At 36.4% G+C, this 11,885-nt stretch overlaps 1 long non-coding RNA gene across 1 annotated transcript; it reads left to right on the top strand.

Annotated features, from left to right (window-relative positions):
* The first annotated feature begins 201 nt into the window (after window positions 1-201).
* LOC144367033 (uncharacterized) lies at window positions 202-11,669 on the top strand. Its single transcript, XR_013426237.1, has 3 exons — window positions 202-429; window positions 8,564-8,620; window positions 11,483-11,669. It is a non-coding gene; the product is annotated as an uncharacterized LOC144367033 (long non-coding RNA).
* Window positions 11,670-11,885: the final 216 nt, after the last annotated feature.

The raw sequence follows: 11,885 nt of genomic DNA, 5'->3' as shown, positions 1-11,885 counted from the left end.
CCTGCATTCTTCTACTGCAGTAGAAAGACTTCAGCTCTCACTTGGAATCCTTGCCCCTGTGGACACTGTCCATCAGGATTAGGGTGAGACTGCCAAACCACCCATCAGTTAGAAAGCTATTCCCTACCATGCAGCTCAGGTGACCTTTGGATCTTCACAGTGTTTTAACTAATTCCTGTTATCTCCAGCATCCTGTTTCCCAGTTCTCAGCTCCTTCTCTCACTGTGTGACCAGGGGAAGCTGCTTGACCTGGCTGAGCTTGTTTCCTGGTCTGTGAAAGGAGACAATAATACTTCAGATGCAGAACCACTCTCAACAGCTGGTCCACAACATGCCCTCGGGATGTTGGTCTCCCTCCTGCTGGCTCCTCCCTGCTGCCCATCCTGGGTCCCTGCTGGATCTCATTAGGGACAACTCCTGCAAACTATGGTATATTGTTTTACTTCTTTCTCTAACCACAAGACCGAAGATAATAAGAAAAATTAGAGGCTGCATGTGTCTTCTGCCACCAACAATTCAGACTCTCCAGGGACTTTGCAGGATAGGAGCCACATCCATGATGCACCAGCTGACAGTGTTTCACATACGGGTGATAATGGTCCTGAGGGCACCACACAAAGCCAGTGGGGGTCAGATGGGGTGGGAGGGCTGGAGTCAAATTCTCTCATCCCTGCCTCTGTGATTTTACCCACAGAAAAGAAAGAAAGAGTTAAAAGTCTTTGCTGCATGAATGACTTAATATCATTTTGGTTTATTTTCCCCTAGAAATATTTCATGACTTAAATAATACAGGCAAATCTCAGGCAGGGTGGAAACATTTGATGAATACATTTTATGCTAAGATGAAATCATCTCCCTTTCCTAATGATTTCATAATTGGTAACTTTCAGTATGCCAAAATTTAAAGATGGTTCAATGATGGATTTTGTTTTAATTTTAGTACATGTTGCTTCTTATCTTCATTTTATCCCATGTAAGTTTTTAATTTCTAAGTGTCCTGGTATTTCATTATTTTTTTTTCTTAGTGTGCCTATTTAAAAATAAAAAAAAATATGTAATTGTATAATCTTAGGGAGGTAAACTACTTTCTAGTTATGATATCAAACTAAACCATATGGGAAATATTTCTACACACAAGTACAAGAATATATATTTAAATTTATATCATATATATATACATATATATATATAAATTAAGAGGCAAATAACTAAGAGGAGGTAACTTTACAATATGTGAGGATCAAAATTTTAATATCCTTAATTTTATAAGAAAGAGTGCTCACAAATCAAGAGTATGTAAATGAACACTCTAATAGAAGAAAATGAGTAAAAGACATGAACAAGAATTTCCAAATGGGGAAAAAGGAAGTATGTAAAATTCCAGGAATTAAAGAAATCTAAATTAATACTAGGAGAAAACATTCGCACCTACTTTAATTGGCAAAATTGTTCCTTTTTTTAAAATGATCAACTTAATATTGGTAAGGATATGGGAAACAGGAATTTTCAGACATACCATGATTGGTAATGAAATGTATAAATGATACTAATTTCCTTTAGTCCATTATTCCTCATCTAATGATTTAACTTAATCTTTGTAAATATTTAGCTGCAACTGTATTTATTATAGTGTTCTTCAGAAGTTAAGGAATAAAAACAATATCATATCAAATTAGGATTTAATGAAGTTAATTCTGGTATATTTGTGTAATAGAAAACTGCAACTATTAAAAATGCTATTATGGGGCTTAGCTTAGTGGCAGAGCACTTATCTTACACATGTGAGGCACTAAGTTCCATCCTCAGCATCACATAAAAATAAATAAAATAAAGGCATGCTGTCCATCTACAACTACAAAAAATAAATGTAAAAAATGACCTTATAGATCTTAGTCAATACTCTGTGATAAAATCCACTTTAATGGGTAGAGAAAAACAGATTATTAACGGGTCAAAACAAGACTCCTATGTACCTAAAGATGCCAACTCCCGCAGGTCACATGGGAGCTGGAAGTGGAAATCATGCACAGAGCTACTCAGTTTTCCCCCCACAGACGCCTGTGTTTTCTTGTTCCTGCCTCCTGTGCAGGTCTACTCTATTGTCTTCCTTTCTATTTTAGAACAGCTCTCTTGGTCTACTGTGAAGCTCTACCCCTCATAAATGACATCTGTAGGGAGCGTATTCTTTGGATTTTACCTATCCCAGCCCAGATTCTACATCAGCCTTTGGTACAAAGGCCTCTATCATAGTCTAACTGACTCAATCTATTTATTGTGTCTTAGTCAGGTTTGCCTGCTTTAAGAAAACCACAAACCAGGCAATCTATACACAAAAGAAATTTATTTGTTACAGTTCTGGAGACAGGAAGTCCATGGTCAAGATGTCAGGAGTTCTGGTGTCTGGTGAGGGCTCTCTTCCTGATTTGCAAATAGTCGCCTTCCTGCTATGTCCTCATATGGCCCCCTCTTTCATGGGGGCTCCATCCTTGAGACCTAATTACCTCCCAAAGGACCCACCTTCTAAAATATAATATATATATTATAGGAATTACCAGCATGATGTAAGTAATAGGAAAAATATATTTTAATAAAGAAAAAATAAATATAATAAGGGCACATAATACATACATTTAGTTATAGATAGACACAATACCTTTATTTTACTTATTTTTATATGGTGCTGAGGATCAAACCCAGTGCCCCACGCATGCTAGGCAAGCACTCTACCACTGAGCCACAACCACAGTCCCAGGACACAGACTTTAAATGGGAGAAAAGGAAAGATCTAGGATCTTAAATTAACATTTGTCAAAAATAATCACCAATGTTCATGAGAGACTGTTTTTAACTGGGCAGACAACAATAATACAGTAGGTAATACTGGGTGTATTTCACAGCAGGAAATCTTTCCCCCCAAATTTATTTTGTTTCTACTTGGTAAAGATGGGCAGTAAGAATCAAAAACATTTAATCTCCAGGGAAATTATCAATACTGGTAAAAGTTTTTAAAACCTTTATATGCCTAGCAGAATTAATTGTCCAAAAAACATTGAGAAAATGTGTGATTTTAAAAGACAACGCCAACTTTAAAGTGCTCCAGTAGTTGGGGCAAGACTGCTGGGGGAATTATCTCTGTTACTGAAGGAAAAACTCCCGCCTTGGTCTCCCTCAGTCTTCTGTGTGCTCTCAGGACAGAACTGTCCATGTTGTCCCAAGTATCTGCTTCTTAAGTGATCCCTGTATTTTGGTTTGCCAGCAAAAACAGCCTTGCTTTATAAGAAAGTTTTCCTCAAAAACAAAATTTCAAGAGATGTCCAAAGCTTCCATTCCTCCCATCCCAATTTTTTTTTCTAGAAAATAAATATCCATGAAAAAAATAACTTTTCCAAATAAAGGCAGTACCCAGAAGCCAGTATTTAAAAGGAGACCTCAGGATACCTACACCCATAAACACTCTGATGTGAATACTTTTATCAGGACATGGTTTGCAGTCCCCTTCCTTGAGGGCAAGGGCTAGATGGGCAGCTTTCACAAGGAAGGAATCTGAGGGCTGATTGGCTGCCGAGCCACCTCCAGGAAGAGCAGGCGGGGATCAGCAGGAAACCCCAGACACTTGGCTGCAGAACTGCTCTGGGCAAGAGACTGAGGAGCAAAGGTTGAGAGGTAAATATCAGATGTGTTGATTTAGCTTAGGGCTGGCTCTGGCTGGTCCCAAGAGGTGACCCTTATCTCTGCATTAACTCTTTAGAGATTCCCATGACCTCCTTTTATGCCAATCCAGAGCAGCTGGGGACCCAGAGCACATGCTCATAGTGGGATGAGTCAGGTGGATCTGGTTGGGGATCATCAATGGGCTCTTTGGCTGCCAAGGTGTTATCCCCTGGCATGGAACCAATTGTTATTTATAACTCTGCCCAAGAGTTATAAATCAGCAGTTGTAACCTGTTGCTGTGAAGACAAAACTCCACAATTATTTTCCCTGTTGTGATTTTAGCCCCCAGTTGAGTTCTTGGCTAATTAGGCTCATAAGAGTCAGGGAAAAACCTGTTCATGATTAAGACCACTGAAATGCCTCTCTAGAACACACAGCTCTGGTTTGGCTGAATTTTAGAATGTATGTTTAGATATTTGTTGTCCAGTTTAAGTCTAGAGATATATAAAAGAGTGTTCTTCTCTTCTAACCTGCATTGCAAAGCACACAACGGGGGTGATGAGTGTGCCAAAGAATGAGCTTCTTCTTGTCTTCAAGCACTTCCTGACCTTTGGGAATTATTAAGTATTATGGTTTGGCTATGAGGGGTCCCTCAGGAGCTCCTTGTGTTAATGAGGGAGGTGAAATGATTAGATTATGAGAGCTGTATCCTAATTGGTGGATTAATCTATTTGATGGATTAATAATTTGAATTGACTACTGGTTATAACAATAAACAGGTGGAGCGTGGCTGGAGGAGCTAGGTCACTGGGGACATGCCTTGGGGATTATAATTTTTGTCCCTGGCTCCTTGTGAGCACTCTCTCTCTCTCTCTCTCTCTCTCTCTCTGTTTTTCTGCTTCCTGGTTTCCATGAACTGAGCAGCTCTCTTCCATCATGCCCTTCCACCATAATGTTCTGTCTAACCTCTGGCTCAGAGAAATGGAGCTGGCCAACCGCTGGCTGAATCTTTGAAGCCTTGAGTCCAAAATAAACTTTTCTCTCTTTTTCTTAAAGAGAGAGTGAGAGAGGAGAGAGAGAGAGAGAGAGAATTTTTAATATTTATTTTTTAGTTCTCGGCGGACACAACATCTTTGTTGGTATGTGGTGCTGAGGATCGAACCTGGGCCGCACGCATGCCAGGCGAGCGCGCTACCGCTTGAGCCACATCCCCAGGCCCAAACTTTCCTCTTCTAAGTTGTACTTGTCGGCTATTTTGGTCATAGCAACACAAAGCTGACCAACACATAAAATAAGAATAAGATTAATTCATTACCATGAGAACACTTATAATAAATAATTAATATGCAAATTTCTGTGGAGGGAGTAATGAAGTGGTGGTGGAGGATGTATATGGGGAGTAGGAAGGCAAGAAAACCCTAGAGGGTTTCATGAAGGAGTTATCAGGTTATTGGGATCCTAAAGAATGGATAGAATTACCAGAGGAATAGATGGAAGAGAGATAATGATTTTACAAGTTTCTAGAGAGAATGAACTGGTAACACAGGATTGGGATTCAGAATAGCTTGAGATTTCTCAACAGTTGGAAGCAAGAAAACAGCTTTAAAATGATGATTAGTTAACAACAAATTAAATACGTAGAATTTCTCTAAACAGCAATAACATTCTAGAAATGGAATAAAAACAAAATACGGTGCATAATGGTTTTAAAGCTATAAAATATACAATGATCAAGTTAACCAACTGTTTATAAAACTTCTATGCAGATGGTCTAAGTAAGTGGATATGCATTCTATAATTGTAGATGAGATGATTTAATACTGTGAAATCTGTAAGTTCAATCTATCAAATTAAAACTTCCAAGTATTTTAAAAAACATATATGACTGGGTGCACCACTGCACACCTGTAATCCCAGGTACCGGGGAAGCTGAGGCAGGAGGATCATGTTTAAGGCCAGCCTGGGCAACTTAGTGAGACCCTGTCTCAAAAAAATTAAAGGTCTTGGTATATAGCTCAGTGGTAGAGTACCTGGGTTTAATCTTTAGTATGGCAATAAATATAAATAAATAAATAGATTAATTAATTAATTAATACATATGGAGATTAAAAGGTCCAAGAACAGATCAATTAATGATATATATATGTTAAAAGTAAATTAGTAAATAGAAATACATCATGCTAATGCTCATTAAGAGAATGTAAGGGTCACTATGTTAACTTCAGAAAGAGAAGGCTTCAAAGCAGGAAAAATTATTAGGGATAAAGAAGTGCATTTACACGATGATAAAGAGGTCAATTCTCCAAGAAGTTATAATAATCCTTAACATGTGTGTGACTAATAACAGAGCATCACAGTAGGTGAGCAAAAACAGAACAACAAAGAGAAATACATGAATGGACACCATCATTGAAGTTAGAGAATTCAATGCCCTGTATATAAATGAGATAAATGAATCCAGCAGAAATCATCTCAGAAAAGACATAGTTGAAGACAACACTACCATCAATCAATTAATGTAGTTGACATCTACAGATTATTTCAGTCAACAACAGTGGAATATACACCCTTCTCCAGCCTACAGGGAACATTCATCAAGACAGACCACATCCTGGCATATAATACACACTTTAGCAAATGTAAAAGAATTTAAAAATATTTTCTTCACTTTATATAATGTCCACTCTCAGACTACAAAGGAATTAATTATATTAGAAATTAATAGCAGAATGATAAATAGAAAATCCCCAAATACATGGATATTAAACAACATACTTTTATATAACACATGAGCCAAAGTACTTTCAAGAAAATGAAAATAAGCATCAAAATTCATGAGATGCAACAAGAGTAGTACTTAGAGGGAAATTAATAGCATTGAATGCTTATGTCAAAAAAGAAGAAAGATCTAAAATCCATAATCTAAGTTTCCACCTTAGGAAACTAAAAGAAGGGTGAACTAGAGAACTAGGGGTTGTGGCTCAGTGGTAGAGTATTTGCCTGGGTTTCAATCCTCAGCACTTAATAAATAAATAGATATATAGATAAAGTTATTTTTTAAAAAGAGTGAACTGAATCCAAAGTAATCAGAAAAACAAAATAATCAGTTTCTAATATAGGAAATGAAAGTGTGGATATCACGACAGAACCCATGGACATTAAAAGGATTATAAAGAAATACTATCACACTCATACATTGCTGGTGGGATTGCAAAACGGTGCAGCAAATATGGAAAGCAGTATAGAGATTTCTTGGAAAATTGGGAATGGAACCACCTTTTGATCGAGCTATCCTACTTCTCCGTGTATACCCAAAGGATTTTAAAACAGCATACTACAGCAACACAGCCACGTCAATATTTATTATAGCACAATTCACAATAACTAAACTGGAACCAACCTAGATGCCCTTCAGTAGATGAATGATAAAGAAACTGTGGTATATATACACAATGGAATATTACTCAGCAATAAAAGAGAATAAAATCACGGCATTTGCAGGTAAATGGATGGAGTTAGAGAATATAATGCTTAATGAAGTAATCCAATCTCAAAAAATCAAATGCCAAATTTTTTCTCTGATATAAGAAGACTGATTCTTAGTGGGGTTGGGAGGGGGAACATGGGAGGATTAGACAAACTCTAGATAGGGTAGAGGGATAGGAGGGGAAGGGAGAGGGCATGGGGATAGAAAAGATGGTTGAATGAGATGGACATCATTACCTTAGGTACATGTATGAAGACACAAATGGTGTGAATATATTTTTGTGTACAACCAGAGATATGAAAAATTGTGTTCTATTGGTGTAATATGAATTTTAATGCATTCTATTATCATATACAACAAAAATTTGATAACCTTAAGGAAACAAACCAATTCCTTGAAATACATGATTTGCCAAAAATTCCATCAAAAGAACTGCCCAGTCTGAATAATCCTTCAGCAATTAGTAAGATTTCAAAACAGAAAGCACCAGCGAGGCCCAAATGGGTTCCCTGGTAAAGTTTAACAAATTAAGAAAGAAATTGCACCAATTCTCTACAATCTCTTTTAGATGATGGAAACAGGGTGTTCTTCCTGACTCATTCTATGAGGCCAGAATTACCCTAATACAAAAATAGGATTAAAGGTCTTATGAGAAAATTAAATTATAGACCAGTGTATCTCTCATAAACAGATTACCATAACTCTATAGTTTGCAATTAGAAAGTGTGAATTTCTCACTTTCTTCTTCTTTTTTTTTTTTTCTTCTTCAGATTGTCTTGGCTATTTGTGGTCCTTTGCAATTCCACGTGGGTTTTAGAATTACTTTGTCCAGTTTCACTAAGAAGGAGATTTGGAATTTCAATAGCTATTGCATTGAATATGAAAATTGATTTGGGTTATAGCAGTATCCTCCTTGCATTATTGGAAGTTGCTTTTCTACTTTATTTTGTTTTGTTTTGTTTACTAATTTAATATTTTTATATTACAGATCTATTTAGATCTTTTACTTCTTTTTGAATCAATTTTGGTAGTTTGTGTGTCTATAGGAATTTGCCTGTTTCACCCAGGTTATCTAATTTGTTAGCATACAATAGTTCATTGTATACTTTTAAATGATCTTTTAATTTCTGTAAAGTCAATAGTTGTGTCTCTACTTTCATGAGTAACTGAATCATCTCCGCTTTTTCTTGGTCACTCTAACTAAAGTTTGGTCAATATTGTTGATCTTCTCAAGCACTTTTTTTTTCTTTTTTGGTTAACTATTTCTCTAATCTCTCTATACTCTATTTAATTTATCTCTATCCTAATCTTCATTAATTGCCTGCCTTTTGACTTCTGTGTTTAGTTTGCTCTTTTTCTAATTCTGTTTAAGGTTAAAAATGAGTTTATTGAATTAATATTTTTAAAATCTTCTTTTAATATAGGCATTTATAGCTATAAATTTTCTCCAGAGAACTGCTTGTACTGCATCCCATGTTTTGGTAAGCTGTTTCATTCCTCCCTAAAGATTCTCTAATTTCCCTTGTGATTTTTTTTTCTTTGACTTATCAGTTACTTAGGAATGTGAATTTTACAGATCTTCTGTTATTAACTTAGTTTTATTACATTGTGGTCATAAACCATACTTTGAATGATTTCAATATCATATAGGAAATTGATATAAGGAAAATGTAAATGGTATAAAAACCAGAAGTGATAAGGAAGTTCCAGATCTAAAGATGGTTGAGATTAACTATTCATAAAATGACTGTTCACACAAATAGAATAGACTAAAGTAGCTTCTGAATCAACTCATCATAAAAGCCAACTCAGCGAGAGAATAAAAATATTCAGTTCATCAATTTTGCATAAATCTACTAGGAAACAGACACAAACCCACCAGGAAGAAGACAATAGACTGTACTAACCACTGATAGTCTCTTCTTGAACTTGTGAACCTTTGGAGCTTTTTGTTGTTTTATTAATTTGTTTGTTTTTGGTGCTGGGGATTCAACCAGAGGCAGCACCCGTGCTAAATACATGCTCTACCTCTGAGCTCCACCTTCAACCCTAACCTGTTTTTTTTTCTTGTTCTTCTTCTTCTCTTCCCTTTCCTTCTTTGAAGGATCATGAGGCAGATAAAACTGTGGGCTTATTAGATCCCTGTCTGTGTTAGAACAATGTCCCCCGACCCTTTGCAAAGATGCCCACAATCCAGTGTCTAGAACCTATCAACATGTTACCTTGTGCAGCAAAAGGGGTTTGCTTATGTGGTTGAGTTAAGTATCTTGAGATGGAGGATGATCCTGGATTATCCTGTGGGACCCAGTGTTACCTCAAGGTTCCATATAAGAGGAAGATAGGAAGGTCAAGGAGAGAAAAAAGATGTGACAATAGAAACAGAAGTTACGTGCTTTGGGGATGGAGGAGCAGATCACCAGCCAAGGAGGCAAGCAGCTTCTGAAAGCTGGAAAATGTAAAGAAACATTTTTCCCCATAGAGTCTCAAGAAGAACCTGCAATTCTGTTGACACGTTATTTTTAGTCCATGCAACCCATTTCTGACTTCTGACCTTTGACACTGTAAGAAAATAAATTTGTGTTGTTTAAACGACCAAATTTTTGGTAATTAGTTGTAGCAGCAGTAAGAAATTAATATACCCAGGAATAGATAATTTCATTTCGTGATTTGGGAGCGAGGGTTAAACACCTAGCTCTGGTATCAGAGAACTTGAATGAATCCAAACTCTACTAAGTAGCTCTATGCTCTGGGTAAATTACTTAACTTTTTTGGATTTCAAATTACATTTTTGGTTAAATGGATCCATCTCATAAAATAATTTTAAGGATTAAGGGAGTCAATGAAGGCAACACTGTTAGAACAGGCTCTGGCACACAGTAAACATTCACAAATTGTAGCTCATTTTATATGTGGTTGCATGTATCAGCAAGCACTAGAGCTAGGGAGAAGAAGTGCTTTGAGAATTCTATGTTGCTGTAGCTGGGCTGCCGCTGCCATTATCAATTGTTTAAAATCCAGAGAATGGGTCTTTTGAGCACTTAGACACCAATCTGTGCTCCAGGGCTGCAAGATTGCACCCTCAGGTAAAGCCCCAGGGCTCCCCTGCAGCTGCATATTCTCTCTTGGTTCTTTTCTGTTTCTTTCAGTCTCTGAAGAGACCCTCAGAACGTTTGTGCCACATGGTTTTAGTAGTTCTTTAAACCAAGTTTCATTTCTGTTTTAAATACTCTAGGGCATAGTTAAAACAATCTGAAAACCAGCATGACTCTTCAGTTTCTGATTTACTCAGAGAGATTACATTTCCGGCCACCACCTCCTTCCCCTACCTAAACTGAAGCAAGCATAGGATTTCCCCCCACATAAGAGCCCAGACTTTGGAGAAACAGCCAAGTTTTGTGAGTAGTCACAACCAACTTGTGGGTATGCCTGTGCATGCATGTGCTGCTCTCCTGCCATCTGAGCAGATGTACACACATTAGCTGTGTATCAAAGATGACATCTGGAGCTCTGTGTATCAGAGTTTCAGAGTTGTGTGACGCAGGCAGCTGGAAGGTCAATCATATTTCTGGAAGGAAAGAAAACATTGACTGAACTGAGTCACACAGACTTACATTTGTTTCTTTCTAAGAGTTTTATAGTTTTATAGTTTGTGCTTTTAGGTCTTCGACCACTCTTATGTTCATTTATATACAGGGGGAAATGTGGGTTCAAGTTTATTTTTTTATTTTTTACTTATTATTTATTTTGCATCTGGATAACTATCTCAGAATCATTTGTCAAAGAGACTGTTCTTTCCCCATCAGATTATCTGGGCACACTTCTCAAAAATCAGTAGAGCAAAAAAAAAAATAATAATAAAATAAAAAATAAAACAGTAGAGCATAAATTTAAGGATTTATTTTCAAATTCTAAATTCTATTAAACTGATCTGTATGTCTATCCTATGGACATACCACCTTGTCTTGATTATTGGAACTTTGCAGCAAGTTTTGAAATGGGGAAGTGTGAGTCCTGCCACTTTTTCTTCTCCTTTCAAGAATATCTTATTATTTTTGCTCCATTGAATTGTTACATGAGTTTAGGGTTAGTTTAACAATTTTTTTGTAAAAAAAAAATTCAAAATTGGGGTTGTTTTGAATCTATAGATCATTTTGGGAAATATTTCCAGGTTAATATTAAGTCGCCAATCTGTGAACACAAGCTGTCTTCTCACTTATCTAGATTTTCTTGTTTACTTAGAAGATATTCTTTTGTTTTTACCAAGTGAGTTTTATAGTTCTTTTGTTAAATTTATCCAGTGTAAAATTTTTATTTTTATTTTTATTTTTCATTGTTGTTTTGAGACCAGTCTCACTATGTGATCCAGACTGGCTCCACACTCCTGGATTCAAGCAATCTCCTGCCTCAGCCTCCTGAGTAGCTGGGTCTACAGATGCACACTACCATGCCCAGCTTTAACCGAAGTATATTTCTAATATTATTATAAATGGAATGATTTTCTTATTTTCATTTTCAGAGTGTTCATTGCTAGTGTAGAGAAATACAGCTATTTTTGTATATTGTATCATACAACTTTGCTAAACTCATTTAGTAGCTTTAATAGATTTTTGTAGATTCCTTGGGACTTTCTGTATACAAGATCATTTCATCTGTGAAAAGTGATGATTTTACTTCTTCCTTTCCAATTCAGATGAATTTTATTTCTTTTTCTTGCCTCAGTATTCTGAACAAACCCTCCAGTATGAT

Source organism: Ictidomys tridecemlineatus, chromosome 10 (genome assembly GCF_052094955.1).
Source record: "Ictidomys tridecemlineatus isolate mIctTri1 chromosome 10, mIctTri1.hap1, whole genome shotgun sequence".
NCBI lineage: Eukaryota > Metazoa > Chordata > Mammalia > Rodentia > Sciuridae > Ictidomys > Ictidomys tridecemlineatus.
The sequence above is the reverse complement of the archived record's forward strand: the minus strand, read 5'-3'. Positions and strand labels throughout refer to the sequence as shown.